Consider the following 16,874-nt stretch of genomic DNA (forward strand, 5'->3'; position numbering starts at 1 on the left):
ATCTTAATGTTAATTAAAATAGTAATTACTATCTTGTTTTATTGACTGATATTTTTTTATTACTTATATTTAAAGTGGTTGTCTGAAGTCCTTGTGAAAATGCTGCTATTTTGCCTTTTTATTGTTTACATTATTTTTTGTCACAAATTAAATTATCAGCATAACAATGAGTGAGTCAGTTTCGATTAGTGACCCATAAATAGTTCAGAATCGTTAATATTTGTATGTTATAAATTTTACGTTATAACGTTATTCATATTTCATTTTATTTTCATTTTATATAGTCACAGATTTTTGGAAACTATTATATATTTTCTTTTCTTGCTTGTTTTACTTTGCATTTATCTGTTTTATTACTTAAAAATACTCTGACCTCAGATAAGAGTGAAGGCATGTAAATGGGAAAAGGGGTAATAGGTTAAATTTTTCACATTGATCAAATACAAGGCAAAAATTGCTCATTGACTTTGCAAAGAGAAATACTGCCCTGTGATCCCAAAACACAGTTACTTTGCCAAAAACTGAGAGAAATGGTTTCAAAAAGTTGTTTGATTGTTCAACCAAATGTTATTTTCACTTTAAATGTCACTTTATTTTCTCTGAATCTTGAGTACAGTTGAACCAAACTTGTCTGTCACAGGAAAGGCCGTAGTCTTAAATGACCCGAATTGACTCATAACTCACTTTTGACCAAATGTGTAGTTTCTGCATTTTTATGTTTTTTTTCAGGGCAGAATTGAACAGCAGCACTGAGTGAAAGACCTCCATCATACAGAGTGACAGCAGCCCTGGAGGAGACGAAAAAGACGGGACCGCTGGTCTCAGGTGTGTCTGATGAGGTGCGCCTGGATAGAACAGACCACTGGCCTGTGATGGAGAAGAAAGGCAGGTGCAAATATCCTGGCTGTAAGGGCATCGTCCGGATCAAGTGTAGCAAGTGTCATCTGCACCTGTGCATCACATCAGAACGGAACTGCTTCCTGGACTTTCATAAGATCACATAAGACTGTTACTGACACACATGCAACATGTGCTTTTGTTTAGATATTAAGTTTCCATTTATATTTGATTAAATTGTAATTCAAACATTGTCACAGTATGTGCAAACTTTTGATTTTGTTTGAAGTTTGATTTCTCCTTTACAGTTCTGTGACAGTTATTAATTGTATGGTTACATAGCAGACAGTAATTATGATCATGCACAGTATTGTGTTCATTAAATACTGTGCTTTGGAGATGAGTTATTGTTATTGAGTTATAGTGGAATGTTTCTGAATTAAAATTAGAACAAAAAGTATGTTGAATTTCAATACAAATAATGCACATGTTGGTATTTATTTTTATGTTTGTTCACAAACTGCACTGTAATGATTTTACAAACAATATTGAAGGATAAATGATAATGATTCATTCTATTTTGTTGGATGCATGTTCCCTGAGTGCATATAAATACATAAAAGGAACAAGAATTTAAGAGAAATGGATACTTCTAAAAAAAAAAGATTTTCCATTGTGGTAAAAGTTTCCAGATTACAGAGCCCCATAGAGGATAGGGAGTGCATTCATTTCTAAAATAGTTTTGTGTTCCCTCACAGTAAGTTTTATGCTCCCTCGCAGTAGGCTACCTTTGTCCATCCCTTATGAAAATTAACCAGGGTTTAACCACAGCAACCATAGCTGGGCTTTGGTATTTGAAGTATCAACAAAATATACCACAGTTTTACAGTGACTATAGTTCATCTATGATGTTTATAGTGAAACCATAGCCAAAAATGTACCATTGTTTTATTACAGTAACAATGTTTTAACCATGATATTTGTAGTGAAACCATTGTAATAGTACAGGAAAACCAACACTATGGTAAAAAAAAAAAAATTACAATAATAATAATTCTGCCAAAAAATATGATTACAACAATTTTGCCATAGTAATACCATGATTCAATTGTGGTACAAGTATGGTTTTTAAAACCATGGTTTCCACCATAAAAACATTACCTTTTGAAAATTAACCATGGTTTCACAATAGTAAAACTGCAGTAAATATGACTGTAGTAACCACTTTGTGTACCACAAATGAACTATGGTGTTACCAAAGTAAAACTGTAACCATGGTGGAATGATAATGATTTGTATTACCAGTTTTGTTGTCCTGTTAATACTATGGGAATATCATGGTTAAAATGTGGTTACTGTAGTCAAACCATGGTAAGTTTTGTGGTTAATATGGTTTTACTACAAATATCATAGTTCAGCTATGGTTACTGTAGTAAAACCATGGTTAGTTTTCATAAGGGATGGATAAAGCTGTTATGAGGGAATACAAAATAATTGCTAAGGGAATGCAAAACTTATTGCAAGGGGAAGTAAACTATTGTGACGGAACACATAACTTATTGTGAGGAAATGCGAACTATTGTGAGGGAATGCAAAACAGGTTGCAAAGGAGTGTAAACTATTACATGGGAACGCAAAACATATTGTAAGAGAACACAAAAGTATTGCAAGGGAATGTAAAACTTATTGTGAAGTGGTGGGTGGGGTGGTAGTCAGACGCTGACTACCACCCCTGGAGTCGCAAGTTCGAATCCATGGTGTGCTGATTGACTCCAGCCAGGTCTCCTAAGCAACAAATTGGCCTGGTTGCTAGGGAGGGTAAAGTCACATGGGGTAACCTCCTCGTGGTCATGATTAGTGGTTCTCGCTTTCAATGGGGCGCGTGGTGATTTGTGCATGAATCGCGGAGAGTAGCATGAGCCTCCACATGCTGGGAGTCTCCGCAGTGTCGTGCACAATAAGCCATGTGATAAGATGCGCAGACTGACTGTCTCAGAAGCGGAGGCAACTGAGACTTGTCCTCCGCCACCCAGATTGAGGTGAGTAACCACACCACCACGAGGACCTACTAAATAGTGGGAATTGGGCATTCCAAATTGGGGAGAAAAGGCATGGGAATGTAAAACTCATTGCTAGGGAATGCAAACTATTGTGAGGGAACGCAAAACTTATTGCAAGGAAATGCAAACTATTGTGAAGGAATGCAAAACATATTGCAAGGGAGTACAAACTATTGCATGAGAACGCCAAATATATTGTAAGGGCAAACAAACTATTGCGAGGGAATGTAAAACCTAATGCGAAGGAACAAACTATTGCATGGGAACGCAAAAATTATTACAAGGAAAGGCAAACTATTGTGAGGGTACGCAAAATGTATGGTAAGAGATTGCAAAACTAAATGAACCCCAGACCCCCTTCTTTAAGGGGCTCCTTGCAATTTAATAGTGTTTCCAAAATGGCACGTTTATTTTTATTTTTCTAAACATTTCTTTATTTTTTAATTATTGGAGCAAACTACAATTTTTTATATCTAACCAAACCTATAAAAGGGAGTTCTAGATAGTTGTAAGGGTGTTCAGAGTGGTTGCTATGGTGGTGTCTAATTGGCCCTCTAGATTTGGTATATTCTGGTCTGTAGATATGTCTTGGGTCCCTCATTAAATGTAAGTCCGTGACGCGATTTCTCGTATTTAAGCTGGTCAGATGGCATCATGGTGAAATCATTCCAGATCGCTAATTTAACATTGATATAAGTTGGAAAATGTGCCTATGGTGGGTAAAGGACCGTCCGAAATGTCCACAAATGGTGCTAAAACTCTGGATTTTTTTTCTATATAAATGTTCAAAAAGATCAAACAATGTATGAATACAATCACTGAGTCATAAAGACAAGTACAGGAGAAGGAAGAAAAAAAACCTGTATAAACCAACCAAAATGTATATATAAATAAGATAAAGGAGACAAATAATCGAAAAGATTCAAATAAATATATTTTTAACATATAAAAGGTGTATTTTTTTTTATAAGTCAGGGGTCAGGAAAGTTCTAATTTCAGCATATAAGAAAGGGTTAATAACACATATTAACTCTTAACGCATTTATTGCTAAAACTGTGGAGGATGTGGATAGGGGCCGTGATCCCCTTCAAAAGTGGCAACCCTACCTTCAAGGGCCCGGGAAAAGCAGCCTCCACGCAGCAGGACATATACAGTTTTTAGTTCCTGATGAATGAAAAAATCTTGGAAAGTTGGTGATCGATGGATATAACGGAGGGAGTAGAGTTAATCTTGGAGGGCAACATGCCGCTCTGAGATGTTCTCCTCGGAGAAGTTTCCCATCATTCTCTTCCTGGGCATCACAATGTCCTCCATTTCCTCGCTGAAGTCCAGTAGGAGCTCCTGGTGGAGGTGGATGAAGTCGGAGTTAGCTACTCGCTCACAGTCGCGGTGCAGCAGTTACCAGCAGATAACCTCCTGGTGTATGCAGATCTAAAGAAAGCCATCCTGCAGTGGGTCGGCTGGACTCCAGAGCACCGACCCTTGGTGAGCACGGCCGCCTGTTTGCCTTTGCCTAGCAGCTCTGGGACGGTGTTGGTTGCTGGCTGAGCAATGCAGCGTCGGGACTGTGATCGATCTGGTGGTACTGGAGCAGTTTATCACTCTGCTCCCAAGAGGGATGGCAGAGTGGGTCCAGTGCCATCACCTGGCGTTGCTCCAAACGGACATCCAGCTGGCAGAGGAGCAGAGCTGCGGGGGTCCTGGGCATTTCCAGGACTGATGCCCCCTGATGAAGGTGGAGACATGCCCCCGATCAAGCAGGAGCGTTCTGGAGTATTAAGGGGGTACATATCAAGCCTTTGTAGATTCAGGTTGTAATCAAACCTCCATTCGCCAAAACTTGTTTCAATCCGTGGCTTTGGATACAAGCTGGTGGCTGAAGGTAAGGTGTGTGCACTGGGATATTCAAAATGACCTTGTAGTGATGGTTAATATTCAATTTCGGGGACAAAAATATAGTGTCGACGCTGCAGTTAATTCCCACCTCACCCATCCACTAATCTTGGGAATGAATTGGACAGCATTTTCTACCTTATTAAGGGGAATGTGTGTGGATGGGTCCTGCAACAAAACATATAGGTGTGTGACTCGCTGGCTGGGGAGGCTGAGCCAGGGCCGTCTATGTCAGCTCAACGTCAAAATGACATAAGGGAGGGGCCCTTAGAGGATTCCCTGCTGGGGATTTCTCTTTGGAGCAGATGCGAGACGAGACCCTTAGGCACGCCTTTAATCAAGTGAAGATGATTGATGGTCAATGCCTCCAGCCAGACATTGCACTCGCATATCCGTATTTTTAAATTATAAAGGACTGGTTGTATCGAGTGACGTAGGACACTTTACAACACAACTGTTAGTATTGAAGAGCTGTCGGGAAATGTTATTCCAGACGGCTCATTATAATCCGATGGTGGGTCACTTGGGGCAGGAAAAAACACTAAATTATCTGATGGCCCATTTCTATTGGTCGGGCATTCATGGGGATGTTCGCAGGTGGTGTGCAGCATGCCGTGAATGTCAGCTGGTGAATCCAGCGGCCACCCCAAAAGCACAATTGCGTCCCCTTCTGTTGATCGAGGTTCCCTTCGAAAGAACTGGTATGGACCTTGTCTGGCCATTAGTAAGGACGGAACACGGGCATCACTTTGTGTTGGTGCTGGTGGATTATGCAACGTGATATCCGAAAGCAGTGCCTCTGCGCAACATCTCAGTACGCAGTGTTGCGGAGGCACTCTTCAGAATCATCTCCAGAGTGGGGATTCCAAAAGAAATCCTAATGTTTATGTCACGTACACTATGCGAGCTGTACGAATTATTGGGTATTAAATCAATTCAGACAAGTGTGTACCACCCACAAATGGACGGCTTGGTCGAACGGTTTAATCAAACCCTGAAAAACATGATTCGTAAGTTCGTGCACGAAGATGCTTAAAATTGGGAGAAGTGGCTTGAACCCCTGTTATTCGCAGTTCGAGAGGTCCCGCAAGCCACCACGTGGTTCTCCCATTTTAATTATTGTATGGGCGTAAACCTCGCAGTGTCTTAGACGTCGTGAGGGAAAATTGGGAGGAGGAACCTTCAAACAGCAAAAACGAAATTCAATAAATTCTTGACCTGAGAGTAAAGCTCCACACATTGGGCCAGCTATCACAGGAGAATTTGCTACAGGCTCAAGAACGTCAGTCCTGGCTGTATAACAGGGGAGCTCGGCTACGGGAATTTACACGGGGAGATAAAGTCCTTGTATTACTACCTACATCAAGCACTAAATTACTCATAAATTGGCAAGGGCCCTTCGAGGTCACACGATGAGTCGGGGAAGTCTATTATGAGTTTATACGAATGAATGGGGCGGAGCATGGCAAATTTACCACCTCAACCTCTTAAAACCATGGAGGGATTTGGTCCCCGTGTCTTTGGTGACAGTAGTTCCAGAGAGGGAAGAGCTCGGCCAGGAGGCGAACTTAAAAGCCGATCGAGGCACCCTCACCCTCATCAAACCACCTCTCACCATCATGGAGTCACAGATGTGGCCCAGTTGCAAAGAGAATTCTCTGACATGTTCTCACATCTTCCCGGTCGTATGAACCTCATAGAACACCATATCGAAACAACCCCAGGGGTAGTGGTACGCAGTCATCCCTATCGCTTACCTGAGCACAAAAAAAGTGGTTCGGGAAGAATTAAAATCCAGGCTTGATGTGGGGGTAATAGAATAATCCCACAGTGACTGGGCCAGCCCAGTGGTGCTGGTTCCGAAGAGGGATGGTTCGGTCTGGTTCTGTGTGGATTATGGAAAGTCAGCGCAGTGTCTAAATTTGACATGTATCCAGTGCCTCGTACTGATGAACTGCTTTTTTTTTTTACCTGACACTGGATTTAATGAAGGGTTATTTGCAGATCCCCTTAATGCCAATGTCCCATGAAAAAATGGCTTTACAGCAATTTGTGACCCTTCCATTCGGTTTGTTCGGGGCCCCTGCTATGTTTCAGCGCCTTATAGACAGAGTTCACAGTGTCCAACTATCTGGATGACATCATTATATACAGTAATGATTGGCAGTGGCATATGCAGAATCTGTGGGCTGTTCTGAGGTCGCTGCGATGGGCGGGACTAATGGCAAACCATAAGAAGTGCACAATTGGACGGGTGGAAGTATGGTATCTGGGGTTTCACTTGGGCCATGGGCAGATGAGTCCCCAAATCGATAAGACCACAGTGATTTCAGCCTGCCTGAGACCTAAGACCAAAAAAGAGGTGAGACAGTTCCTGGGGCTGGCTGGCTACTATAGAAGGTTTGTGCCTAATTATTCGGACATCACCAGCCCACTTACTGATCTCAATAGAAAGGGAGCCCCAGACCCGGTCCAGTGGACGGAGCCATGTGCTTTGTGGTGGGCCATTGTTACATTCTCCTTATTTCTTCTGTGTCTGTTTCAGCTGGTCAAGGGGGAGGAGCACCCAGTGCTGTACATCAGTCAGAAGCTCTCAGCAAGAGAGGCGAAGTACAGCTCCATTGAGAAGGAGTATCTGGCCATCAAGTGGGCGGTCCTCACCTTTGCTACTACCTCCTCGGGTGGGCTTTCAGCCTCTGTTCGGACCACACCCCACTCCAGTGGTTCCATCGCATGAAGAATACCAATGCGTGGATCACCCATCGGTACCTGGCTCTTCAGCCATTTAAGATTGAGGTGGTCGACAGTCCAGGGTCGCAGATGGCTGTCGCGGACTGGGCAGGCTGGGTGGCTCCCTGGCCTGAGTTGGGTGATGGGGGTGTGTGGAGGTGGGGGCGTGGTTGAGTGCCAGCTTGTGAATTGAGAGCGAGATCGGGAGATGAGAATGGTAAGGAACATCACCTGTCATTGATTATCTCTAACAGCTGCTTTTCACTGCAGAGAGAGGTAGAGAGGGATTTAAGAGCAAGGAAGAGGAATAGAGAGCTGCACACACACACACACACACACACCCAGAGAGCATATATTAAAGTCTGCTGAAAAGTGAGTTTTGAGTGAAAATTGCCATAAACACTATGGGGAAGTCCTTCTAGATGACCTTGTTGAAACCCTTATACAATCACGCCAATCCTCTGATTGGCAATAGTGTCTGAGCCCCACTCCTTCAGGCATGCAATTGGCCTATATAAGTATTCTGGACTGAGGGATAAGAGTGAGTCACTCATATTATGAAACTCTGAAGTAGTAGTGTGGCCAGCTTTGGCAATGTCTCGTTCCTTTCATCTCAGGGAACTGAGGTTACATGTGTAACCGGAGACGTTCCCTATCGATTCAGTTCACTCGACTTTGCCATAAGCACTATGGGGAACAGTATCCCATCACACCACACAACGTGACATTACACTCCAAGTTATAACACTAAACAGAAATATTCATAAGGAGTCACAGGCCACAGGCAGATGACTTACAAGTAATATTAAAGTTTCAATGAATAGTCCCACACGGCGGATGCCAGATGGAAATTAATGTAGTCTTGGACCTATATGAACCATATACAGTAGATATCCACAGTATGGTTTATTAACCCTCTCACAACATGGTTGGAAAAGTAGGTTTTATCTCTTATAGGAGTATTTATGACTTTTAAAGGGGCAGTTCAACAGCATATAATTAGGTGGCTGTGTTGATTATAGTCGGTAGCCCACCCATAATAAGGGCTTTGGCTTACCTGCTTGAATGTAAGAAGCACTCTATACAGAGAGGACTTGTGAGGAGATGGACACCACGTCCATGTTATAAAATGCCGCGAACGTGTTTTGTAAAGACCATCATGCTGCCAAACATATGTCCTGTAAGGACACACCATTTGTCCATGCCCTTGAAGATGCCATTCCTCTGGTTGAATGCACTTTGACACCAATGACTTTTCGCGCCCTGTGATTCTTAAGCAAGGGTGATCGCATCAACAATCCAGTGGGAGAGCCTTGGTTTGGAGACGGACATTCCTTTTTTTCATCCTCCATAATAAATAAAGAGCTGATCCGACAGCCTAAACTGACGTGTGCACTCAACAATGTATGCAATGCCCTAAACGGGCATAACATATGCATAGATTGCTCTTCATCTGAATTAAATGATGGGGGAAGAAGGCTTGCATACAAACCACCTGAGCAGTGAAGGGCATTGATAAAACCTTAGGCACGTAGCCTTTTCTATTTTTAATAGTGGCTTTTGACAGAACTGGTTCAAACTCCAGGCATGAACTGTCAGTCACCAGTGCCTGCAAGTCACCCACCCATTTAAATGAGGCCAAAGCCAATAGGAATGTGGTCTTTAAGGAAAGCACCCGCAGATCAACAGATTTGAATGGCTCGATTGGGGAGTTTGTGAGTGCCTTCAGCACCAAATTCGGCACCATAGCAGGGCGAGGGGCGTTCAAACACCTCGCTCCCCTAAGGAACTTTATGACTATATTATGTTTGCCTATCGACGAGCTAGCCTCCAGGGTGTGTTATGCTGAGACAGTCACTACATAAACCATGAGCATTGACAGGGTAAGACCAGCATCCAGCCGCTCTTGAAGGAATGTCAAAATCTCAGCTATGGGTCAATTCACTGGATCTTTACCACGTGAAGAGCACCAACTTGCAAACACATGCCATTTAAGTGCATAGAGGTGTCTCGTGGACAGTCCTCTAGTTTGTAAAATGGTGTTCATCACCGACTGAGTCAATTCTGGCTCGTCCGCTGTGCTCCATTCAGAGGCCAAATGTGTAGGCTCCACAGCTCTGGCTGGGGATGCCAAATCGTGCCTTGTGCTTGAGAGAGAAGGTCTCTCCTCTGCAGTATTTCCCATGGAGGGCCATCCAGTATTTCTATCATCTCTGGAAACCAGGACTGATTGGGCCATTTCGGCGCAAATAACAGAACTGTTTCCATGTCTGATAGGACTTTGCTGATGACAGAATGAAGGAGGTGCACAGGGGGAAATGCATACTTGTGTTTTGCTCGCTATTTGTGAGTCAGCGCATCCACACCCAGCGGGGCTTGGGACATGGAGTACCAAAGGGGACAGAGGGCATTCTCTGCGGAGGCGAATAGGTCGACTTCTTCTTTGCCAAATATTTCCCAAATCCTCATCATTGTCTGAGGATGAAGTCTCCATTCCCCTGGTAATGCTCCCTGTCATGACGACAGATATGCTCTGAAATGAGAGGAGATGACACCCACTCTATTGGAGGAGGTGTTGCGTCATGTTCATTAATTGTGGTGATCGGAGTCCACCCTGGCGATTTATGCACACCACTACTGTTATGTTGTCAGAATGAATCAGAATGTGGTGATTCATGATGTCGGAATGAAAAACTCTCAAAGCTAGAAAGACAGCCAGCAGCTCTAGGCGGTTGATGTGCCATGCCCTTTCAGGTGCCGAAAGTCGGGCATCCAGCACACACCATGCCCCAACCTGTGTTGGATGCATCTGTGGTCACCACTTTTCTTCTGAAAATTTGATCCACCCTATTGGCAGAAGCACGGTGCTGTCCATGGAGCTGGAGCAGCCCGACAGTGGCGAGTCACCGCGATGTGCTCGAGGCTCCAGGCGTGATGTGGAACCAGTGCTGGAGAGGTCTTATGTGAAACAGACCTAACGGTATGACGGCGGATGCTGCCACCATAAAACCCAGCATTCTCTGAAATGACTTCAGTGGCAATGTTTTCCCCAGTTTGAACTGAGACAGACACAGAAGAATGGTATGTATGCGCTCGTTCGTGAGGTGCACGCACATGCTCACAGAGTCAAGACAAACTCCTAAAAAGGAGATTTGCTGGCTGGGAAAAAGTGTGCTTTTCGCCCAGTTGACATTCAGACCCAGATTTTTCAGATGGCAAAGCAGCAGGTCTCTGTGATCTCTCAGTAAGTGCCTCTGATTGGGCTAGTAATAACTAATCGTCAAGGTAATTCAAAACACGCACACGTTCATTTTCAATGGTGCGAGCGCCGCATCGATACATTTTGTGAATGTGTGGGGAGCCAGAGACAGACCGAAAGGAAGGAATTTGAATTGATACACAGTTCCCTCAAAAAATCTCAAAAACCGCATGTGACGCAGTGCAATTGGTACACCTTCTTTCAGACCTATTGACGCAAACCAGTCCTGAGGACGGATGTGCGATAAGATCTGTTTCTGACTTAACATTTTGAATGGGCACTTCGCGAGCGTGCGATTTAAGTGTCTCAGAATGGAGATGGACTGCTAATCCATTGTGCTCTGCACGGATTGATGCGCTCTTTTGCTGTTTGAAAGCAACATGTTGATGAGATAATGTCAATATTTATATCAAAGCTTATTACATCAGAATTTATGTTATACTTTCAATCTAGTCAGAAAAACTAACTACTAAAAATCTAACTACACCACAAAACAGCAAGAACCTAATCAAAACATGATGAGTTGGATGGGTGGTTAAGGCAGTAGTTTGCTGATCCATTGTGCTCTGTATGTGTGGGTTTGAATTCCATCCTTGTCGACATGCTTTTTTGCTGTTTAAATGCAACATTTTGAAAAGATAATGTCAATATTTAAATCAAAGCTAATTCCATCTGAATTTATGCCTTACCTTCAATCTATTCAGAAAAGCTATCTAACTACACCAAAAAATAGCAAGAAACTTATTTAAAAACGACGAGGTGGCCGAGTAGTCAAGGCAATGGACTGCTAACCTATTGTGCTCTGCACACATGGGTTTGCGTCCAATCCTCGTTGCTGTGCTTCTTTGCTGTCTAAAAGCAACTTGTTGAAAAGATAATATCAATATTTAAATCAAAGCTAATTCCATCAGAATTCACGCCTTACCTTCAAATCTGTTCAGAAAAGCTATCTAACTTCACCACAAAATAGCAAGAATCTTCTCTAAACATGATGAGGTGGCTTTGTGGTTAAGGCGATGGATTGCTAATCCATTGTGCTCTGCATGGATCAATATGCTCTTTTGCTGTTTGAAAGCAGCGTGTTGAAAAGATAATATCAATATTTCAATCAAATCTAATTCCATCAGAATTTATGCCTTACCTTCAATCTATTCAGAAAAGCTATCTAATTACACCACAATATAGCAAGATACATATCTAAATGTGACGAGTTGGCTGAGTGGTTAAGGCAGTGGACTATTAATCTATTGTGCTCTGCATGCTTGAGTTCAAATCCATTCTTGTCTATGTGCTTCTTTGCTGTTTGAAAGCAACATGTTGAAAAGATAATGTCAATATTTAAATCAAAGCATATTAAATCAGAATTTATGATTTACCTTCAATCTATTCAGAAAAGCTATCTAACTACACCACAAATAACAAGAAACTTACCAGAACATGAAGAGACGGATGAGTGATTAAGGTGATGGTTTGCTAATCCATTATGCTCTGCATGTGTGCGTTCAAAACCCATTCTCATTAACACACTCCTTTGGTGTCTGAAAGCAACATGTTGAAAAGATAAATTCAATACTGAAATCAAATTAATTACGTCAGAAATTATGCCTTACATTCAATCTATTCAGAAAAGCTATCTAACTACACCACAAAATAGCAAGAAACTTATCTAAAGGTGACTGAGTGGTTAAGGTGATAGACAGCTAATCCGTTGAGCTCAGCATGTGTGAGTTTGAATCCCATCCTTCTTGTCAATGTGTTTCTTTGCTGTTTAAAAGCAACATGTTAAAAAGATGATGTCAATATTTAAATCAAAGCTAATTACATCAAAAGTTATGCTTTACCTTCAATCTATTTAAAAAAGCTAACTACACAAAATAGCAAGAAGCTAACCAAAACACGACAAGGTGGGGTGGTTAAGGCAATAGTTTGCTAATCCATAGTGAATATCGGAAAAGCCTTCTACGGCATTGCCAAAGTGACTGTCGGGCGACACCGAATGTCGAGGTGTTGCCCGACAGTCAGTTCCTGTTGGTTCTGGTGTCGCCAGAACCAACAGGTTGCTCATCGCTTTGCCGATGGCCTGAGTGGTAGCTTTCGTGGCTCACAGCACCAAATCTGTAGTGGTGCGGTGCTCTTTGAACGGCTCTGCATCGGAGCCTTGCTCATTCATTTGTTTAAGGAGCACCGACATGCTGTGCAATGCTGAACCAGCTTAGCCCGCTACTGTATAAGCTTTTCCAGCCAGTGCGGAAGTCAGTCGACACGGCTTGGAGGGGTGGGCAGGGTGGGATTTCCATCCCATGGCAGTATTATGGCAGAGGTGTTCTGCGACTGCATGTTCCACCAGATGAAGCTTTGAGTAGCCTTTTTCATCGGCGTGGTCAATTTTAGTGAGGACAGCAGCACCTCTGACCTGAATGCACGAAGAGTAAGGCGCACACCAGGTCTTTGTGAGCTCCGCACGGACCTCAGGGAAAAATAGTGCACTCCTCCGGACTGCGGTCGACGATGGCCGGTTTGCAAAAAACATTCTTTAAGGTGAGACTTTTCTGGCTCTTCTGGAGGGGACCACTCAAAACCGAGCTTTTCAACCGCCCTCGCAAGGACATGAAGATGCCCCTTGTCTGTGGCGTGTGCAAGTTCTTCACCCTCGCTGTGTGAAGAGGCAGCAACATCCTACATGAACCTGAAGCTGCGAGCAACGCAGCATCATCTCCATTGTCAGAGCCGGCAAACATAATGAGGCCGTGCGCTCCAATAGAGGGCCGGAGCTCACCACCCACATATTGCACAGGCAAGGACATTAGATTGGAAGTTTGGGGTCTCGCAGGGCTTGCGCTGGCACGTGATCCTCCCCTAATTCTTCCAGCTCATCCTCACTGCCCCGCTGTGCCTCCTCATGTGGTCCCTCAGGACTTAACACAGAAGAGGCAGGTGGGAAAGGCTGGATCTTCCCTCAGAACGAGGTCGATCCTAGAACGCAATATTCGGAGATTCATACCCTCACAGTGAGAGCAGTCTGTCTCCATGAGAGCTGCTTGTGCGTGGGTGTGGCACAGGTAGAGAACACAGCTCGTGCCGTTCGTATAGGAAACACCTGTGGAACAACATCTTTAAAAAGACATTGTAGAGCCGAGGAGGGCGGGGCCGGGCTGGAATGAGACACACCCAGTCCCCAATCAGCCTGATGGGGCGCGCGAGGGATAAAGGCGGCCGGGGACGACGGTTCGAGAGAGAGAGAATTGCAGGCAGCTGTACTGTGTGTTTTCAGTTGTGTGTTTTGTTTAAATTGTTCATTAAATTATTATTTAAGTTGTCAAGCCAGTTCTCGCCTCCTCCTTTCCACTGAACCCCTTACACTGGTGCCGAAACCCGGGAAGGAGGAGGGATTCCCGTCGCAGGGTCCTCGACACTGCCATCCACCCAGAGGACCGCCGCTGCCGTCCGACGGGGGACGGAGTAGCCCGACCACCCGGACGCGGGGAACGGCCGCCGTCCGCGAGGCGAGTGGGGACGGGACTCCCCGACCGCCTGTAGCGAGGGAGCCGCTGCTGTGGGCGGAGGAGTGCCCTGCTGTCCCCCGGGAACACGGAGGGGTCGAGAGAAGACCACCGTCCGCGGGGGGAGGAGGGAAGCGACTCCCCGACCGCCTGGAGTGGTAGGGCCGCTGCCAGGGGCGGAGGAGAGTCCCCACGGGACGCCAGGAACACGGAGGGGCATTCTGTCCGCTGGGCATCAGAGGTCTGACTCCGGTCTGCCCGGGGAGGAGTGGCTGCAGTCCGCCTGAGAGGGTGGAGTAGTGATCGAGGACCACGCGACGGCGCATCAGAGAACCGGTGAGTTTCTTTTTCTCTCTCTCCTCTCTCTCTCTCTGTCGCTCCGTGTTGGCCTTTCCCTTGCCATTTTGTGTTGTTTTTTCCCCTCCTGTCTCCTCCCAGGTCAAGGAAGGCGGGGAGGACCCGCCAGCAGTCGGGGCATAAGGCACGCCCCCTCCCGGAGAGGAAGGGTGGGGGGGATGTACGTCATGCCGGGGGCTCCTGAGGCAACGCCGGGAGGAGTGTAGAGCTGAGGAGGGCGGGGCCGGGCCGGGCTGGAATGAGACACACCCGGTCCCCAATCAGCCTGATGGGGCGCGCGAGGGATAAAGGCGGCCGGGGACGACGGTTCGAGAGAGAGAGAATTGCAGGCAGCTGTATTGTGTGTTTTCAGTTATGTGTTTTGTTTAAATTGTTCATTAAATTATTATTTAAGTTGTCAAGCCGGTTCTCGCCTCCTCCTTTCCACTGAACCCCTTACAGACGTGTATCATGCAAGCGGCTCTTTTAGTTAATATTGTGTATATAGAAAGGATACAGTAACTCCAGCTGGAGCGCTGTAGTAAGCAGGTAGGAGTCTTCTCTGAAGCGCCGTGATGATCATCGAAGAGCGTCTGAAGCAAAGAATCTGTTCACCGAGAGTGTCTTCGACGGCGACATGGAGAACTCTTCACCGGAACACACAGAAGAGCGGAAAGCCTCTCGGTGCAGGCACTGAGCATAGGCGACGAGTCTTCCTGTCTGCGTCTCACTAAAAAGCTCTGTCTGCTGTAAGTGTATATCAACAGCGAAGCAGAAAGGTTTCCAAGATGAAGACGAAGTTCGCAGTCTTGAAGGAAGAAAATTCTGAACAAATGGGGACTGAGCGCCTGCTTATATAGGCCAAATGTGCACCTGAAGGGGCAGGGCTCAGACACCATTGCCAATCAGAGGATTGGTGTGATTGTATAAGGGTTTCAACAAGGTCTTCTAGAAGGACTTCCCCACAGTGCTTATGGCAATGTCGAGTGAACTGAATCGATAGGGAAACAAAGACAAATTATGACCCACCTGTGCAAAGAGAGACCCAATGATCACCTATAAAGCTGAAGATGATGTTGTGACAGCTGTAATTCTGTTGGATCACTAGAAGTGGATGTATTAATGACATTCATCATTGTTATTTCTGTTTTTCATGTTGGCTGAAGTTGAACTTTGTGAGGAACTGAAACCAGAAAGAGGGAGTGTCATATTTCTTTCTTCAATTTTTTTTACGCATTATCATTGTTTTTTATGCAGTCAGTCTAGCTTTTCATCCATGCATTGGTTTATACAGTCTTTGGCTAATATTTGTGGAAATTAGGTAAAATAAATAATTTTAAATAATCTACTGTTTGTTGAAAAAAACAAACTTCTTGAGTCCCATTTATTTGAACTATGTAGTTCTGTCCAGCAGATGGTGCTGTCCGGTTAAATTACACCAAAACAACAGGATCCACTAACAGTTATGGCTTGTACTTATTTTGTAAACAGAATGAAAATAAAGTGCAAATAAACTCCCGATTTCTGCCGTTTATGGTAGAGTAGGCATAAATAATAAATCATTTCAGGCTCAGACACAGAATTTATTTGAAACATTAATTTATATTGTCATGAATAGGTTACACACCACACTTATGCTTGGGGTCAATGGCCATTTTTGGAGCTGCTCAACTGTGTAAAAGTTCATTTTGTTGGTTTAATTCTATTAATCAAATTGTTCCCATGTATGCTGGACACTTGATGACTGCTTTTTCTTCACTGTCCACTTTAACTCATTCATAAAATAATAATAATAATAATAATAATAATAATAATAATAATAATAATAATAATAATTAAATACATTAATATTTTATCCTGTAAATAATTTTGTATGCAAAACAAAATCTAGAAATCATAATTTCAGAATTCAGTACTGTTGCTTTGATTATGCACAATGGCCTCAAAAGTATTTGAACACACTTAAAGTGTTGGGTGTTACTCAAAATCCTCTACATTTTACTCATTACTTCTCTAAAATTAATTACTGATGACTTCATGCATGTTATGACCCCAAGATGGTCTAGGGGTATAACATAAAAAATAGACAATAACCCTTAAACACATACCTCGGGTCTTTACTGACCCGGGACCTCATTCCACCTCCTGTACCTCATCCAGTTTTTGGAGTTATGCTCCTCAACATTTATCTTATAGTGTAAAAAAAAAAAAAAAAATCAAAATTGTTTGATTACCAAAAGTATATAGGTCTTTAGTAA

At 43.8% G+C, this 16,874-nt stretch overlaps 1 long non-coding RNA gene across 1 annotated transcript; it reads right to left on the bottom strand.

Moving 5' to 3' along the window:
* Positions 1-871: 871 nt before the first annotated feature.
* Positions 872-15,783, bottom strand: LOC127437482 (uncharacterized). Its single transcript, XR_007896568.1, has 3 exons — positions 15,646-15,783; positions 12,212-12,318; positions 872-985 (listed from the first exon to the last, which is right to left on the bottom strand). It is a non-coding gene; the product is annotated as an uncharacterized LOC127437482 (long non-coding RNA).
* Positions 15,784-16,874: the final 1,091 nt, after the last annotated feature.

The sequence above is a fragment of the Myxocyprinus asiaticus genome, chromosome 48 (genome assembly GCF_019703515.2).
Source record: "Myxocyprinus asiaticus isolate MX2 ecotype Aquarium Trade chromosome 48, UBuf_Myxa_2, whole genome shotgun sequence".
NCBI lineage: Eukaryota > Metazoa > Chordata > Actinopteri > Cypriniformes > Catostomidae > Myxocyprinus > Myxocyprinus asiaticus.